We start from the raw sequence: 25779 nt of genomic DNA, 5'->3' as shown, positions 1-25779 counted from the left end.
GTTGCTACGAAGCCATAACAAACAAGGCATTACCACTCGCTTAGGAGATTACCATAAAATGATGGTTTCTTGCGGTTGTTGCAAGGTTCACGATTAAAGAGAGAACATGAACATAACAAAGATCATGGTGTAGTCACTAACAAGTCTCGAGCGACCATAGTAGGTCCTTCACAAGATTTATAATGAGATACATTTTGAATTTGGGACATAGAAGATTTTGACATGAGTAAGTTAAATGCACAAGATCAAAGATTAGATAGGAGGACAACATCAATCGCCGCATTGAATTGTAATTTGTTTGCCCACTTCTGCTATGACATGGAACCGAAAGAATTGGTTGGGAAGAGAAACTAAAATTAAGACTATGATTTTGAATTGGAGGCATACTTGCATTTATAATTTGTGGTTTTCTAATAATTTTATTCTGACATAAGGATAGAAGTGTATTTGTTTATTTGAAATAGGTCTCACATCTAGTAAAAGTAACATTTGTTTATTTATGCCTCTAAAAGGTTGCTAGTCCCACAAATAGGCAGTGCATCTGTTTATTTGTATGGTCATACATGTGAACTCACCATCAACGCCAACCTTTATAAGTAGCATATTTTGACATGGTCATACGCTAGTCCCACATATTTATACTACTCTATACTACTAATAAACAATCCAATACATTCATTGCTAAGTACACCTAGCCAAACGTAGACAGAACCGCATGGACAATTGCAGCCTCACGATCAAACCCACTTAATAAACAAACCAACACATTCATTGCTAAGTGCATCCAGCCAAACATACACATAACCGCACGGACAATTGCACCCTCACGATCAGATCCACTTAAGTTGATCTAACCGTTAAAATTATATCTATACTACTAATAAACAATTCAACACATTCACTGCTAAGTGCATCCAGCCAAACGTACACAAAACCGCACGAACAATTGCAGCCTCGCGATCAGACCCACTTAATTTGATCTAACCGTTAAAATTATATCTATACTACTAATAAACAATTCAACACATTCATTCCTAAGTGCACCCGGCCAAGCTACACATAAGCGCACGGACAATTACAGCCTCACGATCAGACCCACTTAATTTGATCTAACCGTTAAAATTATATCTATAGTACTAATAAACAATCCAACACATTCATCGCTAAATGCACCCAGCCAAATGTACACACAACCGCACGGACAATTGCACCTCACGATCAGACCCCACTTAATTTAATCTAACCGTTAAAATTATGTCTATACTACTAATAAACAATCCAACACATTCATTCCTAAGTGCACCCGGCCAAACGTATACATAACCACACTAACAATTGCAGCCTCACGATCAGACCCACTTAATTTGATCTAACCGTTAAAATTATGTCTATACTACTAATAAACAATTCAACACATTCATTGCTAAGTGCATCCAGCGTTCCGCACGGACAATTGCAGCCTCACGATTAGACCCACTTAATTTGATCTATCCGTTAAAATTATGTCTATACTACTAATAAACAATCCAACATATTCATTGCTAAGTGCACCAGTCAAGCGTACACAAAACCACACACACAATTGCAGCCTCACGATTAGACCCACTTAATTTGATCTAAGCTTTAAAATTATGTCTATACTACTAATTAAACAATCGAACATATTCATTGCTAAGTGCACCCAGCCAAACGTACACAGAACCGCACGGACAATTACAGCCTCACGATCACACCCACTTAATTTGATCCAACACCGTTAAAATTATATCTATACTACTAATAAATAATTCAACACATTCATTGCTAAGTGCACCCGGCCAAACGTACATAGAACCGCACGAACAATTGCAGCCTCACGATCAGACCTACTTAATTTGATCTAACCGTTAAAATCATCTCTATACTACTAATAAGCAATGCAACACATTCATTGCTAAGTGCATCCAACCAAACGTACACAGAATCGCACGGACAATTGCAGCATCACGATCAGACCCACTTAATTTGATCTAACTGTTCAAATTATATCTATACTATTAATAGACAATCCAACACATTCATTGCTAAGTGCATCCACCCAAACGTACATAGAACCGCACAGACAATTGCAGCCTCACGATCAGACCCACTTAATTTGATATAACTATTAAAATTATATCTATACTAGTAATAAACAATCCAACACATTCATTGCTAAGTGCATCCAACCAAACGTACACAGAATCGCACGGACAATTGCAGCATCACGATCAGACCCACTTAATTTGATCTAACCGTTAAAACTATGTCTATACTACTAATAAACAATCCAACACATTCATTGCTAAGTGCACCCAGCCAAACATACACAGAACCGCACGAACAATTGCAGCCTCGCGGTCACACCCACTTAATTTGATCTAACCGTTAAAATTATGTCTATACTACTAATAAACAACCCAACACATTCATTGCTAAGTGCACCCAACCAAACGTATACAGAACCGCACGTACAATTGGAGCCTCACGATCAGGCCCACTTAATTTGATCTAACCGTTAAAATTATGTCTATACAACAACAACAATAACAACCAAGCCTTTGAGTCCCAAACAAGTTGGGGTAGGCTAGAGTTGAAACCCATAAGATCTCAAAGCCAAGTCATGGCTCTAGAACGTGGATAGCTAACTTTCACGCACCCCTGTCCATGGCTAAGTCTTTGTCCATATTCCAAACCTTCAGGTCTCTCTTAACAGACTCCTCCCATGTCAAGTTTGGTCTACCACGACCCCTCTTAACATTCTCAGCACGCTTTATCGGTCCGCTATGCACCGGCGCTTCCGGTGGCCTCCGTTGAATATGTCCAAACCATCTGAGACGACGCTGGACCAGCTTCTCTTCAATCGGTGCTACCCCAAGTGTCTCTCGTATATCGTAATTCCGTACCCGATCCTTCCTTGTCTGGCCACATATCCATCTCAACATGCGCATCTCTGCTACACCTAACTATTGGATATGTCGTCTCTTGGTTGGCCAACACTCCGCGCCATACAACATCGCAGGTCGGATAGCTGTCCTATAAAACCTGCATTTTAGCTTTTGTGGCACTCTCTTGTCACAGAGTACGCCAGAAGCTTGACGCCACTTCATCCACCCAGCCTTGATTCGGTGGCCCACGTCTTCATCGATATCGCCATCCTTCTGCAACATGGACCCCAAATATCGAAATGTGTCTCTCTCCGGTACCACCTGCCCACCAAGGCTAACCTCTCCATCCTTGTGCCTAGTAGCACTAAAACTGCACCTCATGTATTCAGTTTTAGTTCTACTAAGCCTAAAACCTTTTGATTCTAGAGTCCGCCTCCATAACTCTAACTTTCTATTAACCCTCGTTCGGCTATCATCGACTAGCACCACATCATCCGCAAAGAGCATACACCATGGGATATCTCCTTGTATATCCCTTGTGACCTCATCCATCACCAAATTAAAAAGATAAGGGCTCAAAGTTGACCCTTGGTGTAGCCCTATTCTAATCGGAAAGTCATCGGTGTCGCCATCACTTGTTCGAACACTTGTCACAACATTATCATACATATCCTTGATGAGGGTAATGTACTTTATTGGGACTTTGTGTTTCTCCAAGGCCCACCACATGACATTCCGAGGTATCTTATCATAGGCCTTCTCCAAATCAATGAACACCATATGAAGGTCCTTCTTTTGCTCCCTATATCTCTCCATCAGCTGTTACCAAGAAGATGGCTTCCATGGTAGACCTCCCAGGCATGAAACCAAATTGGTTTTTCGTCACACTTGTCAACCTTCTTAAGCGTTGTTCAACGACTCTTCCATAGATTCATAGTATGGCTCATCAGCTTGATTCCGCGGTAATTAGTAAAACTTTGAACATCCCCCTTGTTCTTAAAGATTGGTACTAAAATACTCCGCCTCCATTCTTCGGGCATCTTGTTTGACCGAAAAATGAGGTTGAAAAGCTTAGTTAGCCATATTATCGCTATGTCTCCAAGGCCTCTCCATACCTCGATGGGGATACCATCAGGACCCATCGCCAAACGTACAGAGAACCGCACAGACAATTGCAGCCTCACGATCACACCCACTTAATTTGATCTAACCGTTAAAATTATATCTATAGTACTAATAAACAATCCAACACATTCATTGCTAAGTGCACCCAGTCAAACGTACATAGAACCGCACGGACAATTGCAGCCTCACGATCAGACCTACTTAATTTGATATAACCGTTAAAATTATCTCTATACTACTAATAAACAATGCAACACATTCACTTCTAAGTGCACCTAGCCAAACGTACACAGAACCGCACGGACAATTGCAGTCTCACGATCAGACCCACTTAATTTGATCTAACCGTTAAAATTATATCTATTCTACTAATAAACAATCCAACATATTCATTGCTAAGTGCACCCAGCCAAACATACACAGAACCGCACGGACAATTGCAGCCTCACGATCAGACCCACTTAATTTGATCTAACTGTTAAAATTATGTCTATACTACTAATAAACAATCCAACACATTCATTGTTAAGTGCACCCAGCCAAACGTACACAGAACCGCACGGACAATTGCAGCCTCACGATCAGACTCACTTAATTTGATCTAACCGTTAAAATTATATCTATACTACTAATAAACAATCCAACACATTTATTGCTAAGTGCACCCAGCCAAACGTACACTGAAGCGCATGGACAATTGCATCCTCACGATCAGACCACTTAATTTGATCTGACCGTTAAAATTATATCTATAGTACTAATAAACAATCCAACAAATTCATTGCTAAATGAACCCAGCCAAATGTACACAGAACCGCTCACACACTTGCAGCCTCACGATCAGACCCACTTAATTTGATCTAACCGTTAAATTATGTCTATAATAGTAATAAACAATCCTACACATTCATTGCTGAGTGCACCCACCAAACGTATACAGAACTGCACATACAATTGGAGCCTCACGATCAGACCCACTTAATTTGATCTAACCGTTAAAATTATGTCTATACTACTAATAAATAATCCAACACATTAATTGCTAAAACTACAACAAAAATGGCTTGTACAGTCGCTTTTTCTGAGACGTTGTTTGTATTCGTGTCTACGCCCATAAACACTAGTAGGCTAAAGACGCTTCTTAAGACGATTACAAAACGCCACAAACTTTTTCTTATTATTGGTCATCTAAAAAATAGCTATATAATTTTAATTAACTTAGAGACGATGTATGAGACGCTTTAGTATGCGTATCTATTGAGAAAATTTCTAATAATTATATTTTCAACATGAAAGGCTATTGAAATTAGTCGTGTTTGTAGAATATTATATTTTAAAATTTTAATAAGCTGATTCCGGTATCCCATCGCCGTTTATAACATATGACGCCATCGGTTGTAGTTCTCCACGACCGCGGGCATGCTGTCACGGGGCGCGAGACGACTGTCCGCTTTTGCGAGTTTCAGAACCACCCCAATTATTAGCATCCTCGCCCATGAAGTTGTAGTAGTTCGCAGTTATAGGGGTCGACGACGGCAAGTCGCGATGCGGCTGTGCAAGGAGATGGCGCGTGATGAGGTGGCTCAACACATGTACTGCGATGGCCATTCGATCCAACGACGCGGGCTTAGCCGAACAAAGTTTTGAACGGCTAGCTTCGTCCTTCCCATAATATAAAATCTTGTGACATTCATATATTGGATGTAATAAGATCTTAAAAAATAATTTTAATCATTCCTCCTCCTTGGAAATAGGACCTTAATCATCCCAGATGCGTGGGTTTGATTTATTGAACTTATTAATAATTTTACATGAAATGGTCTATATATCCTCTCGTATTTTGCAAGCTATACTACAGGAGTAAGTATAGTACTAGTACGTGGGACCTGGATCAAACATCGATCGATTTTTTTATATGAAGTTAGAACTCTGTTGATTCTGGAGCGGCTCGTCCATAATGCCGTCGCCGCTCAATACCTCGGCACCAGCCGCCGCCCTCCTACCCGTCCTCCCGTCGCCGTCTGCCCCTAGGCATAGCTCTCAAATTGACGACCCTCGCCTCCCCGTCATAGATCTCATGCAACCCCCACTCGCCCCCTGTAAAATAGTAAACAAAAATGGAAAAAACTGGAAAATCATAAAAATGAAAAGCAATAAAGGATATTTCATGAAATCAGTGAATTGTTACAGTAACTCGTACATTGCATTTCTTTTCTTATTCTTAAAATCCTGGTAACGACCACATATGGCCGTTGACTTTTACAACAAGTTCAAAATTTTGGGGGGAAATAAAAAAATGTTTGCGATCTTGAAAAAAAACATGAATTTGAAAAAAGTTCATGGCTTCTAAAATTGTTAATGAATTTTCAAAAATCTCACCAATTCAAACAAATATATCCACAAACTCAGAAAAATGAATTTAAAAATGTTCAATTTTTTTTGCAACAAATTAGAAAAGTTCATGAATTAGGAAACAATTTGCAAATTCAGGAAATGATTGCGAGCTTGAATTTATTGTGAATTTTAAAAGAGTTCACTATTTAAGCACGATGTCGAGATAGCCGAAAGCGTAGGGTGGTGTAGCCCGTGGTCGAGGTAGGCGTGCAAAGAATGTCATGGTCGATGTCGAATCGGAGCTCTACGACCCGACGGGCCAGATCGGACCCGAAGGGGACCGCGTGCCGTCGGGCTACAACCCGAAAGGGCAGAGTAGCGGCGGGTCGCGGGTCGATGCAGCCGCAAGGACAGGCACGGGGCGGCGGCGCTGCGGCCCGATGGGGCGACGCAGCGGCAACCCGGTGCTCGATTGGTGGAGGGGCGTGCCAAAGTAGATCGGTCGCATGACAAAGCTCAGGTGGATCGCACACGGGTGGGTGATCAATCCGACCGCGTGCGAGGTCCGGTACGACGCTTGATGGAGGCGGTGTGGCAGCGTCCGAGATGATGCCGGCGATGACATTTATCTACATTTATCTACATTTTCTAAACAATCACATTACTCAACATTAGTGATTAGTACTTAATTACTGAAGGATTTTCTAATTTTATTGGGGTCAACTGACCCATATGCTTATAAAGGAAGCTCTTTCCCTCATCGTCACCTTGTCGACGATCGAAGGGGCGACGCTGGAGGAAGGGTGGCAGGAGCGACACAATGTCGTGCCACGTTCGCCACATCCGGCATCGACAACATGGAGACGCGTTGACACCACATGAGTGACCAGATGGTTAAGATCGGTTTGAAGGAGTCGCTGTGCGTCGCCGCCCCATCACCGACATGGGATATGTGAAGGGATGGCATATCGGGCAGTGTTCGCAGTCGACACGGGCAGAGCACGGTAGAGGGGGAAGGCCAACTTTAATCTGCCACTGCCTTTATTATTTTTATTGAACTATATCAATATTACTTGGATACCTATATTACTCAATAAAGTTTGATCTTTAAAAAAACAAATCATAGGGATTTATTTATCCAATAAAAGATACACCTAAAATATAATTACTTAGCGCTCCCAAACTATATATGTTATTACTTAGCGCTCCCAAACTATACCCATTTAATCAAATTTGACATCTTCGGACTATTTTTTCCCTTATAATTTTTTGACGCTACAGTTACATTTTCTTTACCGCGCATACTTCCTGTGTCCCTCATTTTTCTTCGGATTTCACTCACCCCCATCTCCCCCACCTCCTCATTTATCCAACCTCCGATTCCAATCTGCGTCGTGATCACCACCTCGTGCGCCGCCCGTTCCTGCATCCGATGCGGTGGCAGCCTCACCCTCTAGCGCTGCCCTCTCCCTTTATCACCGCCTGCGGCCGATTCCCTTTTTCCTTCATCGACGAGATCGTTACTTGGAGCCCCGTCAGTGTCCATTGCCCCCGCCGTCAGCCCGTCACGAAACCGTCCTCCTCCCGACGTCGTCCTCGCCATCACGAAGCCGAATCCACGCACGTCTCAGCCTTCACTCGAAGCTGCGTGCCTGTTTCGTCTGTACAAAGCCCGCAAGCAGCTATCGCCTCCATCCTATCTTCAGCCTCTACCACGTCAAGCAGGTAATTCTTTGAATCCCATAGGCCCTACAGTTTACCATTAAATCAGCCGAAGTGGGCTCCTTCATTTATATGCATCTCAAGTCCTGATCCTTTTATCCTTTGTCTCCTTCCTTCCTTCATGTAGGCAATGCACTCTAAGTGTTTGTTGAATTGCTTGCTTGCCTAAAAACAATTCTGGCAGATGTTCTTAAATATATGTGAACAACTGTTTGATCCAATCAAATTCTATATGGTAAAACACAAAAGTAGTATTATATAGATTGGCCGAATAATCTCACATTCTATTTACGCTGGAGCGCAAAACATGATAGTGTTTGGTTGCATACAGTACTAGAGTTAATATCCAAAATACAAGAAAGTCTCAATTCGCAATTCTCATTTCTCTATCACATAATAAACATAGGACACACATATGAATACTGGATATACCTAACCGAGCTAAACACTACTGTAAGTCTGAAACCAAATTACAGTAACCAGTGAACCAGAGCATCAGCGTGGGCGTGCATGTGTAGAATTGAGGTCCAGTCCTGCAGGGACTCGGGTGCCTTTTCTATGTGCGTTACAGTAACTTCTGAATTGCTTTTTTGGGTGCCTTCTCAGTTACATGCGTGTATTGGTCATATTTATGACAAGATCACCTTATTCCACTGGAGCCCAACATGTAAGATAAACTAGAGCGTGCTAGTGTGTTTGATGGTGTTAGTGTGTTTGATGTTATGATCTTTGTACGTTCTTTGTACCATGGTCTTTGACCCTGTTTCTGAGATCAGGTAGCTGGACTACTCGACACATGGTTGAGACAATTACATTTCAATAACTGAAAGTATTTTTGCACTATACTTATATTTTAGTAGCCTTTGTACAACCATCCAACAGAACAAAGAGCAGCTATAGAGTTTCCTTGGATTACATGATAATAACATTTCTTGCTTAGGAATAACATGAACATTCACTCTCATGAAGCACCAATGTTGCTGTTTTTTAATAACCCATAGTTTAGTTCGGCATCATTATGAGATTCCTCTAGACAAAGTTAGGCATAGACCTGAAATTGCTTCATGTGAGTTTCTCTAAAGTGTACTAGGCATGAATGCTAGCACACACAGGTATTGTCCAACATTTAATATTAACCTGGAACTTTGTTCAGTCTAATGAGTTTTCATCCATTGTCAAATAGCACTGAAGTTGTGTATATATGTAGGGTTAGTCACATGTCATCAGTGCTTTGTTTTGTTTGTCATCCTAGCTGTTGTTTACTTTGCTATTACTACTACAAAGTCATAGTTCTGTTACTCATTTTTAATTACATGTCCATCACAAACTCCTGTATCTGGCAGTCAGGTTTTAATCCACACATAAGGATATGTATTCTGTGTACTAGTTGCCACATCAATTTTGGCGTTTATTCTCAAAATATATCCCGCGGTATATTTAGAAGTGTTGTCCTACAAGCTAACTTGCATCATGTATGTATATTCTATTAGGTATCGTAACACTCCTTAGGATGGTCCATGATACTCTGGTAGCTCTTTAAGCTCTTTAGGTATCCTATATCTTTTATTTCTGCATCATTCACCTTTGGTAAATTCAGTGCGTTGACCACCAGCGACCACTTTCTTTTCTCTCTATTGGTGCGGTTATTTCATATTCTGTCATCATCATTTCCATTTCTTCTTGCTTGCTCTTTAATTATTTCCTTGAGCAAGTGGATGGCTATTTATACCGGTACAAGTTTTTTTTATGGCTCTCATTGTTTGTATGGCCTTCCCAGGAGATGCAGGCCTTTATTTTTGCAGTTTCAAGTATTAACTATTGCTTTCCGGTAACTTTATATTTCTTATTGTATTTGGTTTGTGTCGATTTGGGTCGTATAGTTTAGTTTTAGTTGTAGTGACTCCTCATCGACAACCGCAAAACAATGGCTTCCTACAGCGCCCACCGGGTAGCCATGCGCCTCAAGCTGATTCTCCTGGTCGTCAACCTATGAGAAATCTCCGCCGGTCCGGCTGGCCATCGATGTGCATAAGGCGATCGCCGATAAGTACATGCTGCTTCTGCTCATCATGCCGCCGAGGGGTGTGGTGACGTGTCGGGAACTGAGTAATCATACATGGTTGAAACGTGCAACTAGTGTAGGATACATATGTTCGATGGTCTGCTTTGCAGTACAAAAGTTGTACAAGATTGTTCGTTACTTGCTACTGTTCTACAAGATTGATGCGATTAAGCTTGACTATAATGTATTATGCTTTGCTATAATTGCATGCGACTGTGCTACAGAAGCAAAAGCACATTGTTTAGTATAAAGAGGATAGTGGAAGGGGCGCGTGCTACCTGGCACCACCGAGCTTCTGCTCAGGCGGCGCGCCACGGGTGCGCCCCCACCACTAGTGGTTTGTATAAGTCTACTTACAACTGAACCGAACCTCAATTGTAGAAAGCACACATTGAAAAGTTTGATAGGGCCAATCTAGGAAGTGCAGAATCTATTTTACCGGACGAGCGGATCACTAACCAGGAATTGCATCCTAGTTTTTCTATGAGAACCAAAGAAGACTTCACTCGTTTATCTTTACCACACATGGTTGCTAAGGTGTGTGCGCATAAACTTTTTTTTGCTTCATTATCAAACAATGCCTATGATTGTGTTTGCTTATATCGCACTGTACTGAACCTCAAATGTAGAAGGCATGCGTTGAAAACTTTGATAAGGCTAATCAAGGCTATGTAGAATCAACCAAAGAGGGTTATACCAATCAAGGAAGTGCAGAATCAACATTGCCCGATAAACGTATCACTGCCCAAGAATTGCATACTAGCTTCTGTTCGAGAAACAAACATGATTACACTGGTTCATCTTTACCACACATGGTTGCTAAGGTGTGTGTGTGTATAATTTTTTGCTTCATTGTCAAATAATGTCTATGCTTTGTGTATGTTTACTTACAACTGAAACCTCAATTCAAGAAAGCGCACATTAAAAAAATTTATAGGGTCAATCAAGACTGTGCAAAATCAACTTTACCGGACAAGACTGACCAGGAATTGCATCCTAGAAATTGCGCAATAGCCAAGGAGGGTTGCACCAGTTTATCTTCACCAGATGAACACACAGTTGCTAAGATGTGTGTGCATGCGTGCATAAATTTGTGTTGTGTTATCAAACAATGTCTATGTTTTCTATAAATTTTCTTACAACTATACCGAACCTCAACTATAGAAAGCACATGATGGTCCTCAATCAAAGAATGGTCATGCTGAAAATAGCAATGCGACCAAGCAAGGTGGTCCTGAACCAAGTGTACCGGTTCTTCGCATCACTAAGCATATATATTATATGTATATCTGAATAACTATGGTTAGAATAGTTAGTTGGTCTAATTCCATGTGCAATTGACCCTTTTTTGTGTAAAGTGAAATCTTCCATGGTTTGTGATAATGAATGTTTAATTTCTCAAAAAATAGGAAAAAATGAAAATCTTGTTGGTTTCGTTGAACCCGAGAAGCAAAAATAAATTTGTGGCCGAAGGAACTTTAGTGAGTAGAGATAAAACATACGTGGTTGGAGGAAACATGCTTGGAGAGCAATATGTAGTTGTTTCTGTTTGCGCTGTTTCAAGACTTGGAGATGAGACACTGGTTAGACCACATGGAAAATTGCAAACAGTAAGGGATGTTATTGGACATGTTATTGCACGGCCTCTATCTCATGTAAGTACACTTTCATGCAATCATTGTATGCTCAAATGTGCGTACTTAAGGCTTTTTATTTATGAAGGATCTTTGTGGTTTTTAGGTAAAAAACCAAAATTAACCAGTTCTGCGCAACCCCGAAACAAGCCACCAAACAATGATATGGTACATCATCAAAGTACATTTCTTCTCACACTAGCCTTAAAGCTATGTTCTAAAAATTTCTCTGTTATCTTTCTTTCGCAGGGTAGCTCAAGATTTAGAAAAGGAGTGCATTGCAGGAGCCAAGAGCAACTATAGAAGAATTAGTCTTTAGATGGACAAATATTATTTATGTATTATATAAAGATTTTAGTTTTATAGGGAAACTTAGTTCTAGTTTGTATGACCTCTTATTAGTTATTTGCTTTGATTCAGTTGTCAACCTAAGGTGTTTGTCCCTACTAAATGAAATTGTACCAGTGTGATGGTTGTGGATACAACTGGTGATATGGGTGTCATATAATAATATTTGTTGTTTATGAATGTGATTGGTGATATGAATGGAAGCTTTTATATAAAATATTTGTTTATCATTCTGAAAACATATGGCACGATAAAGTTATTGGATTTGAAATGGCGAAGTACAATTTGGAATAAATCAAATATTATATAAAGTAAAATACGACTGGTTTATACAAGTTTTTATGTATTTAGACACGAAAATAATGTATGTACATAGCATGTATAGGAATGGGCCTAGGGCCTATGACGAATGAAATGACCCTGTTAGTAGAGACGTGATACGAACGCACCTAACAGAATGACTCTACATATTTAGGGACGCTTTTGAACGTCCAAACATAGTGTGCCATATCTAGAGACGCATTTGGACGTCCCAATATAGCATCTCATGTCATGTACAGACGCTTAGCCAGCGTGTCTATATATTTTGAAACAGTCCGTGAGGAGACGCTCCAAAGACGCTTTACTAAGTCGACTCTATAATTGCCTAGAGATGAAATATCACGTCTCTAGCTATGGAATATGACGTCTCTACACGTAGATTTTCCTGTAGTGTAAGTGCACCCAGCCAAACGTACAGCGAACCGCACGGACAATTGCAGCCTCACGATCAGAACACTTAATTTGATCTAACCGTTAAAATTATATCTATACTATTAATAAACAATCCAACACATTCATTGCTAAGTGCACCCAGCCAAGCGTACACAGAACCGCACGAACAATTGCACCCTCACGATCAGACCCACTTAATTTGATCTAACCGTTAAAATTATATCTATACTACTAATAAACAATCCAACACATTCATTGCTAAGTGCACCCAGCCAAACGTACACAGAACCGGACGGACAATTGCAGCATCACGATCAGACCCACTTAATTTGATCTAACCGTTCAAATCCAACACATTCATTGCTAAGTGCACCCAACCAAACGTACAAAGAACCGCACGGACAATTGTAGCCTCACGATCACACCCACTTAATTTGATCTAACCGTTAAAATTATATCTATACTACTAATAAACAATCCAACACATTCATTGCTAAGTGCACCCAGCCAAACGTACACAGAACTGCACGGACAATTGCAGCCTCACGATCAGACCTACTTAATTTGATCTAACCGTTAAAATTATCTCTATACTACTATTAAAAAATCCAACACATTCACTGCTAAGTGCACCCAGACAAACGTACACAGAACCGCACAGACAATTGCAGCCTCACGATCAGACCCACTTAATTTGATCTAACCATTAAAATAATATCTATACTACTAATAGACAATCCAACACATTCGTTGCTAAGTGCAAACAGCCAAACGTACATAGAACCGCACGGACAATTGCAACATCGGGATCAGACCCACTTAATTTGATCTAACCGTTAAAATTATCTATATATATACTATTAATAAACAATCCAACACATCCATTGCTAAGTGCACCCAGCCAAACATACACAGAACCGCACGGACAATTGCAGTCTCACGATCAGACCCACTTAATTTGATCTAACCGTTAAAATTATGTCTATACTACTAATAAACAATCCAACAAATTCATTGCTAAGTGCACCCAGCCAAACATACACAGAACCGCACGGACAATTGCAGTCTCACGGTCTGACTAGTCCTAAGGTGTACATGCTTGACTCTACAGGTATTGACGGGATCGAGCCTAGCTGTCGTGCCTCCAACCTTTTTTTTAGCTTGAAATATGGGGATTTATTCAGCAGAAGCCCTGGCAAAATCTGCCTGGAGGCAAGTTACAAGGAAGCTAGGTTGCATGTGCATCCAACACTCCGTCACCTCTCGAGTGCTAGCATGTTTTGCACACAAGTGGGCAGGCGTGTTAGCTCCACGATTACAATGCTGAATACAAAAAGACGAAAAGAAAGCTACGTTCTCCCCTATTTCATCCATGATCGGTGCCACAACTGAACGAGAATTGTCGCGCAAAAGCCATAGCCGGACCAGTTCCAAGCTATCTGTCTCCAAAACCACTCTTGAAAAACCTTGCAGACGAGCAAAGCGAACACCTTCCCGCAATGCCAAGGCTTCAGCCACCAACGGATTTGTCACTCCGTCAAAAGGTTTGCACCAAGCGGCGTTAAAGGCCTGTTGCGAGCGAGCAACCCCTCCACCTCCACCTCTGCTATACTGAGATGCTATACTGCCATCAGTGTTAATTTTTATTGTACCTTGATCTGGTGGTCTCCATCCATGCCCAGGTAAGGTAAGCGCCTGGTTGCGAGGGATGTCCAGCATCGCTAGGGCATCTCTAGTCCAGATCATCGACTGGCTCGGACTCACAGGGCCCCTGTCATGCGTAATGTTATTGTGCGAAGTCCAAATAGACCACATGATTGACACCAATTTGGCCCTCTCCGACTCCGAATACCGCTGGTCACATTGGATATCAATCTTCCATGTCTGGGGATTCACATCAGGTCGAGATACTTCCAACCAATTTGGGGCAATGTCCCAAAATTTCCTTGCATGGGAGCACTCCAGTAAAGCATGTCTGAGAGTCTCATCTGGGTTGAGGCAAAGCTTACATGCACTATCATTTGATATATGTCTGTGCTTGAGGACGGATTCAACAGGAAGAATTCCTCGTAAAACCCTCCACCAAAAGACTCTCACCTTTGGAAGCACCTTGAGCTTCCATAATCTTGCCCACATCTGTTGTTCTGACAATGGAGTAGTTGTTACCGTCCCCTCTTCTCGAGCTCGAAGCTCAAATTGTGTCATCAGAGATCGGTAAGCTATTTTAACAGAGTATAGACCAGATTTTTCGGGAGCCCAGGCCAAAACATCCTCCCCTCCCTCCGACCTGAGGGGAATATTCAGAATTGCATCCGCTTCAACAGTTGGAAATACCTGCCGAACAAGATCAATATTCCATGTGCCTGTGTAAGGATCGATCAACTCAGAAACTTGCCGTAGCTGGTGATTGTCCGAGCGAGCAGGTTTCATTCCTGGCAGGGAAGGGATCCAACAATCATCCCAAATAGAAATTGTAGACCCCGCCCCAACTCTCTTAATCAGCCCTAGCTGCAGCACTTTCCTCCCTTCGATGATAGCACGCCAAGTCGCAGAAGAACTCTTTGGCACCGTGGTGTGCATAAAATCACCCCTCGGGTAGTATCTACCTTTTAGAACATGAGCACACAGGGAGGTAGGATCTGTCATTAGTCTCCAACCATGCTTCCCCAACAGCGCCAAGTTAAAGCTTTTCAAATCACGAAAGCCCATGCCCCCTCTTCCCTTCGGTTCAGACAAGGCATCCCATGACAGCCAGTTCAGAGACCGCCGATCCACAGAAGAACTCCACCAGTACTTCGCCATAAGCGAAACAAGGCCTTTGCAAACCTTCTTAGTCAACTTGAAGCAAGACATACTATACGTAGGGATCGCCTGGGCAACTGTTTTTAGTCTCACCTCTCGACCTGCACAAGAAAGCATCCTTTCTATACCTCCTTGCAGTTTTGTGCGAATTCGCTCTCGGATGTGATCGAAAGTGCCACTGGTGATTCGACCAACCGCCGTTGGGAGGCCAAGATACCTTTCGCTAAAGGCTTCCACTCCAATATTTAGACAAAGTTTAACTTGCTGGCGAGTCGTATCAAGAGTATTAGGGCTGAAATAAACAGAGCTTTTGTCTTTGTTCACTGTCTGCCCAGAGCACTTTTCATAGATCCCCAGAATTTCATTCAACCTGCATCCACTGTTTACCGATGCCTGCATGAAGATGAGACTATCATCCGCAAACAAAAGGTGATTAATCCAGGGAGACTGATAGCTAACCCGAATCCCCCTATCCACTTGTGCCCCTCCATAAAAGTTCAATAGAGATGTGAAACCTTCTGCACAAAGTAGAAAGAGATATGGCGACACGGGATCGCCTTGTCGAAGCCCACATGTAGGGGTGAAGAAGGAAGAAGATCCCCATTAACCCATACCGAGAAGCGCACCGAGGAGACGCACTTCATAATCAGCTGGACGAACTCCACATCAAAACCTAGCCGGAGCATAATAGCCTCCAGATAGTGCCACTCCACACGATCGTATGCCTTCATCATGTCCAACTTGACAGCACACACCGCATTTTTCCTTTTCTTCCGACGCTTCATCGCATGCACACTCTCATATGCAATCAACACATTATCAGTTATAAGCCTGCCAGGAACAAAAGCACTTTGCTCCTCCCCTATAATTTCATTCAAGCATACCCGCAAACGATTAGCAATAGCCTTTGCCCCAATTTTATATAGAACTGGGCAAAGAGAGATAGGACGAAACTGAGTAATTCGCTGAGGAAACGGTACTTTTGGGATCAGAGTGATCAAAGTATCATTCATACCTTCAGGAAGGTCTCCCCCATTTAGAAAGTCCAGAAGAGCTCGCACAATATCAAACTTTAAAAGTTGCCAATGTCTCTGGAAGAAGCCCGCCGTGAAACCATCAACCCTCGGTGCTTTGGAGGGCACCATTTGGAATAGAGAAAAAGAAATTTCCTCTTCTGTGTAGGGTTTTGTCAGCGCCACATTCATGTCCCCTGTGTCTTTGAAAGGGACCGAGTCCAGCAACTCATCCATCGGATAGTGTCCACGCGATGTATAAAGTTGCCGATAGAACGAGTCGATCTCCTCCTGAATTTCAGCAGGTTGTGAGCATCTCGATCCATCTGCTTTCAACAAGCTTTCTATTCTGTTAATTCTCCGTCTCTGGGATGCCTGGGCTTGAAAGTAATCCGTGTTCCGATCACCATCGCGCAACCACAGCACCCGCGATCTTTGGCGCATCCAAATTTCCTCCCGCTTCAATGCCGTTTTAAGCTGGGCTGAGAGATCCTTCTCCTCCGCTGACGGACCCCTCCCCATAGATCGTAAACGGAGACGGTTCAACCGATCCCGTAGTTTCCTTATCTTACTAGCGAGACAGCCAAACTCCTTAGCTCCCCACGACGCAAGATCCTTCTGGAGCACTGACAAGGCGTCAGTAACATTTTGCAACCGTTGCCCTTGCTATCCGCACCTCCACTTTGCTAGAACGAGTTGATCATAATCCGTATGAGTCTGCCAAACATCCTCGTAACAAAATGATCGAGCTCTCCTCACACCTTGATCAACATTATCTCTCATCTTAATCATCACAAAACAATGATCTGATTCCACGGCCCCCACATGTTTGACCGAGATAGAGGTAAAAAGGCTTAGCAACGCTAGATTGCCAACACCACGATCCAACCTTGCCTTGACATTGGCTACTCCGACTTGAGCATTATCCCATGTGTAAGCCATCCCGGACCAGCCCAAATCTTGCAGTCCACAGTCATCCAAAACCTCACGAAATGCCCGCATCTGACTCTCAGAGCGCTGCGATCGCGAGAAGTGTTCCGAAGCATACATTGTTTCATTAAAATCACCAATGCATAACCAGCTATCATGCTGAACTGCATGCAATGTTCTTAGCAAACTCCACGTAATATGGCGATCCTCCACCCGGGGAGCTCCATAGATCCCAGTGAGACGCCAACTTCTGCTAACATCGCTCTTTCGCCGCACCATCACATCAATATGGCCGGCACTAAAAGTCATTAGATCAACATCGAACTCAGCCTTCCAGAACAGACCAATTCCTCCACTAAGCCCCGAACTACTGACGGCAAAACAGCCAGTAAAGCCCAGCTCGTTTTTCAAACACTCCACTCTAGACGCTGCGATATTCGTCTCCATAACGAAAAGGAGACCGGGAACTTCCTGCTTCACCACATTGCGAAGCTCGCGAACTGCCCCAAGGTTCCCAAGCCCTCTGCAGTTCCAACTCAAGCAACTCATTGGGCCGGGCAGGGCTGACCAGCAGCCGTTGCCGAAGATTCCGAAGACGGAGGCGTAGGCCTCTTCTTCTTGGTGTCTCTCTCCAGATTCTCTATAGCCCCCCTTCTTCCTCCACATCAGCAGGTTGCTCTCGGGGCAGCTCATCGGTCTCACAAACCATGTCATCTCCATGCTCAGTAAGAGCCAGCAAAGGTTTCACAACCGGTCTATAGGTGTGAGTAGCTTGGGGAACCCCCTTGCGCTTCTGTTGAGCTGGTACTTTCACTGGGGAAGAGACCTCCACCCCTTCCTTCTGCTTAGAACTCGACGCCCTGGACTCTCTGGTACTGTTTTGATTGCTAGGTTTAGGTTGATGTTCTCCAGAGCTTGTCCTCCTGCGATCCTCCCCTGCCCGCAGGCTTGGTTTGAACGGCAATTCAACCTTTTCATGCCTGGTCCCAGGTGAGGGACAGAAAGGATCAGCATGACCCAATCTTCCACACGAAAAGCAGAAGTGTGGGATATGCTCATACTCAATATCATACTTGTCTATACTTTTCCTCTTGGCTGATTCGATCAAGATCCATCTACGTAGCGGCTTCCTTACATCAACTGAAACTCGAGCACGGAGGAAGCCCCCTACTGGATCAATCTGCACCACCGTAGCCGTTTTATCAATCTGTCGCGCGATCGCCAACCCCCACTTGTTGTTGCGAAGATTATAGGGTAGGTTTACCACCCGCACCCATACTGGCAAAGTTTCAAAAACCAACTCCGATGGCTGCATATGCTCCTCAAGATTCTGCAGGATCACCGCATGCTTGTTGATATGCCATGGAGAGCCGTCCCACACACGATCGCGATCTCTCTTAGACTCAAACTCCGCTGCGAAAGTATTTTCTCCCAGAGATCGAAAGAGTAGACTCTAGGGTTTCCCCAAGCCGGGCGCAGGGCGCTCTGAATCGTTTGAATATGAAGGAGATTATGACACAGAACCCTGCCCGCGAGTAACCACTTCGGCTGCGATCCCTCTTCAGAGTCGTCTATGACCAGCGGCGTTGCCTCCTCCTCTGAGATATCCAGCTTTCCCAAAGCCTCCTCCATTGTCGCCCTAGCCGAGCGCGGGGAGAGGTCACCACTTCCTTGCCGACCTTTGTTCGCGGACGATGAAGCCATCGCCGGTAGCTATCCAGGCCAAGCACCCCGCCGATGGGATCGACGGGCGCCGTCAAGTCCACCTAACCCTAATCGCCAGAGGGGTTTTAGGGTTTAGAGGAAAACTCACCTCGCCCTCACGCATGGTTGGGGCTTGAGTTTGGAACCTAACACTTTGTCGTGCCTCCAACCTGCAGCCGCCCATCCGCTGACTAGGCCTAAGGTGTACATGCTTGACTCTACAGGTATTGACCCCCTCCGACCGCCCCAAGCACGTCTTGACAAGTGCGAACGTCCAGATTTCTTTCATGACAAATTCAAATCCTCTCATGTGTACCTCTAATGCAGGAATAGGAGTTGGCACACAAGAACGATTGTATACCAACGATCTATTATGCTTTTTCGTCACGAAATTCAGTGTACTATTATTGGGAGGTATGCGTGCTCTTAAACCATGTGTACATAATTTTCCTTTTGAATTTGCTTCAGTTTGTCTTCCAGGTCCTCTGAATGATTTTCACGTATGTTTTTCTCGCAAAATGCACCTGGGAGTGGTGCATAGAACGTTCAATTTTTGCAAGTTCTGGTAAGTAACTTACTTGTCAGCTACACATGTGGACCACCCTTTTAGCTTGCTCACTAATCAGGTGCCATTAACTCTACAATGACCTATTTCTTATTCTGAAATGCTGACATAATGTTCAGTTGGAAGAGATGACTACGTGCAAGTACAAGTTTGCAATGAGCGTACCCCTAAATTGCACTTTTTCTCTAACAAGAAGGCATACATGTTTGTATTGATTTAGTTTACTTTTTCTAAATTGTATTTTCAAAATTGTGACATATTTGTGATCCAACACACGTATCATAATCTATAGTAAAACATATTTGAGTTTTTTACCGAGCCATTTATCGGTGTGTTATATAAAACAATATGAGAATAAAGCCATCTGGCAGAGTAGGTGTTCCATGTGAACTCATTTTACTATGAGCCCGACTCTTTTTGTTTGGGACGTACGCTTCCGGCGGATCTAGGCTCACGACCTGGGCGAGAGGGGATAGGGGTTCCCTCTTCGATGACTAGGACGGGCAGTGGGTTTGAGATGGTGACCTTGGCGTGCTCTGGTTCCTCCTGGTGGATCTGTTGCTCAATTCATTGCCGTGTCTTTCTCTGAAGCCCTTGTTCCATGACCTGCGTCAACGACATGCCTCATCTTTGGGCGGCTGCTTGTGTTCGATGTTGCTTGGGTCTGTCTTGCCCACTGCCTTCCGACGGCTTGACATCTTTTGTTGGGCATGCTCTCGAGGAGCAGTTGCCTCTCCGTCGACGACGCAGATGCACTCAACCCTCTGCTGGCTTCCGGTGCTGGTCGATCCCTTCCGGTGGCGCGATTCCCCTCCAGCACTTTGATCTTCAAGCGAGCCTTTTTTTTTGATGTCCGCTCTGTTTGTGCTTTCCTTTCCCTCCTTGTATCGGCCGATGTAGGGTTGCATCCCTGCTTTCTTTTCTTTCCTGGTTGTATTGCTTGTGTTTGTTGTAATCCTGGCCGGTTGATGGCTTTGTTAATACAAAGCCAGGCAATGCTCGAGCCCTTCTCGGACTTGGGTTGCGCCTTTCCTCTAAAGTGGGGAACAATTGTATGTTTTATGGAGTAGCATATATTGAAATGTCAGGGGTGATTATTAAATGAATTTAGTAGCTCAAGACTTCTGGTTTCTGTGTTGACACAACAACAGTTTCTACATTAACATATACATACTTGGTAGTGTGTGACGGATCTTGTGTGGAGTAAGGACATATAATACATACAAGGGAAATTACAAATTTTGTGCTGTTTTTTTTCATTGCAGGGCAAAAGCCCCACAACCTCATTGTACTACTAAGTGCATGGTATTTGAATAGCTTTGTTGTTTTGGTATATGCATCAGTTTGATTTTCTTTACTTGCAGTGTTTGACTAACGCTTACTATTTGGACAAAGAGCTTAGTTGTTTCATGACAAATAATAATTTAAATGATTGTAATGTTTGACTATTTATATTGATCAAAACGTGTGTTGCACATGCACTCTTACTAGTAAAAATTAACAACTTGAAAGCCAGAGCAAGCAAATTAGCGTATGCAGCTTATCTTGGGCAAGAAAGTAGGGAAATGAAAACGACTTTCTCCTCCAATCTTGTGCTGCCATTTTTTAGGATCCCCGTACCGGAGCGCGTCCCCTTAAATCATTTCGCAAATTAGTACTGTAGTACTCAGCTGCAAATTAGTAAAAGCTTACTTCCTACCCAGGACAACGGTTTTAAAACATCAAACTTTATGGATGATGATGCCATACTACCTGTTTCCCCTACCAAGAACAAGAAAGCGAATCGAAAAAAAAACGTGTATACATGTCGAATCGGGGAGCCGACTGACAGGGCCCAGGTGTCACGCCCAAGATGCGACCCTATCCTCAATTTGGCACGAAGGCCTCGTGAGGGATAGAAGCGCATCTTGTCGTGTCGCAAGAATGGATATCGTTACAAGTACATGTACTAAAAAAAGAGATATATAATAGAATTGGCTTACACTCGCCACAAGCTACATCAGAGTCACATCAGTACATTACATAATCATCAAGAGTAAGAGCAGGGTCCGACTACGGACGAAAACAAACGAGAAAAATAAGAACGACGTCCATCCTTGCTATCCCAGGCTGCCGGCCTGGAACCCATCCTAGATCGATGAAGAAGAAGAAGAAAAGCAACTCCAAATGAATAATCAACGCGCTCGCGTCAAGTAACATTTACCTGTACCTGCGACGGCAGCAACAGCTAGCAGCCTCGGCGACAACAGTAGGCAGGCAACAAGCAACAACAACATCAGCATAGCAATAGCAAGCAAGCACAGCAGCATGCATCAAGCGGCGACGACAACAACTAGCAGCAAGCCTCGGCAGCAGCGGCAGCTTAAGTAACAACAACAACATAGCGGCAGGCAGGCATAGCAACAGCAGCAAGCTGGCAGCAACGGCGGCAAGCGGCATCAATGGAAAGCAACAAGCTACTAGCAGGCCACGCAAGCAGGCACATCTACAACAGGCGGCAGCAATAGGCAACGAGCTACTACTACACGCAAGCAGTAACATCATGAGCAACACAACGACACACAAGGCAGCAGCGGTTACACATGCATCGGCAGCAAACCAGCAACAGCAAAGACACGACATCAGGCGAGCAGCTAGCGGCAGGAGGAGACCGGGGCCAGGGCGACGAGCTCGGCAGCAGCAGCAGGCCAGCAGAACGGCGACACGACACGGCGGCAGGAGTAGCAAAACGGCACAGGCGCGCGGCGGCACAGCTATCAGCTCGCGAGCAGCTCCTGAGGAGGAGGTCAGTAGCGTGGGGAGGAACGGCGAGGCGGAGCAACAGGGCAAACCGGCGGCGAGGCGGGCATGGCGGCAGGGAGACGGCCATGGCAGACCTGGCAGGACGGCGGCGCGGCCACGGCGAGCGCGGGAACGGCGAGGGGCGGCTCGGGGAGGCGGCGCGGCGAGGAGCTAGCGCGGGGGCACGGTAGGGCGCGCGGGAGGGAGCTGCTGCGCTGGCGGCGGCGACTTGAGGTGACGACCTTCGGTTGACGAGGGGGCTCGAGCCTGGGGAGGGGCTGACGGCGCTAGGAGGGACGAGGGGAACGAGGGGAATCAGGAGGAGAGTCCCCTCTCGCTAGGGCAGGGGGTCTGGGCCTGGGGCTGGCTTGGGCCTTAGCCGGCTTGGCTGGGCTCCCTCTCTTGGCTCCCCTTTTTTTCTAAATAAAACAAACACACCGCAAAAAGAAAAAGGCTTAAAGAAAAGGAAATAAAATAAATGCTTTTGGGCCCTTGCAAAATAAACCCCAACTATAAGAAATAGTTTGGGCTTTTAAAACAAGTAAAAATGAAACATTTTTTTAAGAATAATTAAAACCTCTTTACAAAAGAATGAAATAAAACCTATTTATTTAAAGAATAAAATAAAATCCCTTTTAAATAGAAAAGGAAATGAGAGGGTTTTAAAATAAAACACAAGGAGAAATAAAAATAAAAACCCAAGGGTTGCCCCCACATTTAATAAAAGGATCTTTTAAAAGAAGACGAATCTTTTGACGGGGTTAAAACTGAACTTTAGCAAAACCACAAAAACAAATAAAGAGGAGAGAGGGGGAGAGAAGGTTTTAGGTCCACGGTGCAACAGGGTTTGAAGCGGCTCTGTTGCACCCACTCTCATCACGCCAACAAACAACGCCACACTCATAAAGCACTCACAAGCAACACCGACAAATAACACAGTTGACACGATGCCATGCATGATGCCATGATGCAAACTACATGATGATGCAACAAATAAAACTAACCACACGACGGAAACAGAAAAGAAGGGGGAATCTTCTCGGGCGTCGGCATCGGGCTGTCACAACTCTCCTACACTACAAGAGGATCTCGCCCCGAGATCCAAGAATGAAAGGGGGAGAGGATGAGAAAGAACAAGAGGTAAAAACTTAGTCGCTTCTTTGACAAACGAGTGAAACCAACGATCCTTGAAGGTTGCAAAGCGATGAGGAATGATATGAGAAAGAAGCAAGAATTCACGGAAAATTTCGGCAGTACTTCGATAGGAAAATGGGACAAGAAATTCGATAAGATGGAAGAAATAGACAACATTCAGAGCCAACAACTAAATATAACAAGGGAACACCATTATCTTGATAGAACAACATGATTGACCCAAAAGAGCAACAACACAATGCCTCCGGAACAAGAGAATATGAACTAGCTCATACGGAAGCAGAGAATGAAGAAAAGAATGACAACTATCATCACAATAGAATTGAAGAGCCTCCGGACAGAGAATTGACGGAGTAGTTGGAAAATCAACAACGAAAGAACAAGATAGTAGTGGGCTTATGAAAATCATCTCAACAAATATGAGGTGACAAACAACCACTAAAAGAAACAAGGATAGATTGGGAGCAAAGATAAGAAAACTTCATACACCAAGAGGGTACATTGAGAATTAGGATTAATGACAAGCACCATGATAGCATAATCCATAGGAAAAGCTTTAGGTAAAATCCCAAACCCAAAAATAGCTCAATGAAGGAATCATGGGTTGAAATTCCTCATGATCAAAGAATTGATGGATTTAATTGTATCGTTCTTGAAAGGAAAACTCTTCGAGGCTCCTACACTAACAAGAATGCTATAATACCACCTCAAAGAATAAAGGAGAACAAACGCATAGGAAATGCAAGGGAAAGAATGCTTGAGGTTGTCCAACAGGAATGTTGAAGAACACTTGAGAAAAATCACACCCTTGAAGAATCACCATGACGAGCCTCCGTATGAAAAGGATGATGCAAAGATAAGAAGGATGAAAGGATAAGATTGAAGCCTTGCAAGACTTCAATGAAGCTTCACAAAGAGATACTTGACAAAACTTGGAACTCCGGAAAGAAAAGATAAGAACACTTTGAGAACAAGGAATTGATATCATGAGCCACTCCGGAAGAAGAATTGAAATCTCTTGGAAGAAGGAAGAACAAGAACAAGAATTATGTTATGCTTATCCTTCATCAAGTTTAAATGATGACAAGCAATGGATTTAGCGTAACACTTATTCCTCTAGAAATGAATCTTGAAGAGGCAGAGAGATAAGCACCACTTGAGGCATAATTGAAGGAAGCACCGGTAAGAATTCACAACTGAATGGAAATTCCAAGAATGCATGGAAACACGTGAGAATGAAGAGATCATGCGCCACCTGAGAGAAAACTTGAACAAGGCACCAGATAATCGAGAGACAAACGAAGAGACAACAATTGAGAAGAATTGAGGATGAAAGCTGAAAGCTGAGAATGAAGAATCTTCTAAAATGATGGCCTTCGGAGGAACAAGAATGAAAACAATTCAGAAATGCACCGGATAGCAAGAAAGGGATTACTCACGATTGACAACAATGAGAGGATAACACGAAGCTGAGATGACAATCTTCGCAAGAATGGAACAAGACTGAGAGAAACACTCCTTCGAATAGCAAGCTGAGAATGATGACGAGGAACACACCAAGAATTAATGAGACACTCCGGAATAATGAAGAATGAAAGGTTGAGCCAATATGAGAATTAATTCAAATAGATCTTGACGAAGGAATATGACTCATAAAAATCATACTTACGTCATAGTTGAAAAGATTTAATGATCTCCGGGAAAAGATTAAAAGCGCCAGGAAAAGATCCTGGGAAAGAACCTATGGGTTATGGGCCCACTCAAAGAAATCACCGTTGAAACAATTGCTAGAACAAGAGATATTGCACCGGTATAAGAAAACTAGATGAGGTTAGAACCTCGAAATAATTAAAAGAATTGAAAACAAGAAACTACTGAAATATCTTTAACACTCCGGATAGAAAGAGAGAGGAATTAATAAACAAGATAGGCTGAAAGAATTTCCAACGTCGGAAAGAATTTAATGGTTGAAAAGGATATGATA

At 43.3% G+C, this 25779-nt stretch overlaps 1 pseudogene; it reads right to left on the bottom strand.

Annotated features, from left to right (window-relative positions):
* Positions 1-14021: 14021 nt before the first annotated feature.
* Positions 14022-17182, bottom strand: LOC123404892 (annotated as a pseudogene).
* Between the last annotated feature and the right edge of the window lie 8597 nt (positions 17183-25779).

The sequence above is a fragment of the Hordeum vulgare genome, chromosome 6H (assembly GCF_904849725.1).
Source record: "Hordeum vulgare subsp. vulgare chromosome 6H, MorexV3_pseudomolecules_assembly, whole genome shotgun sequence".
Taxonomy (NCBI): domain Eukaryota; kingdom Viridiplantae; phylum Streptophyta; class Magnoliopsida; order Poales; family Poaceae; genus Hordeum; species Hordeum vulgare.
This window is presented reverse-complemented; position numbering and strand designations above follow the sequence as displayed.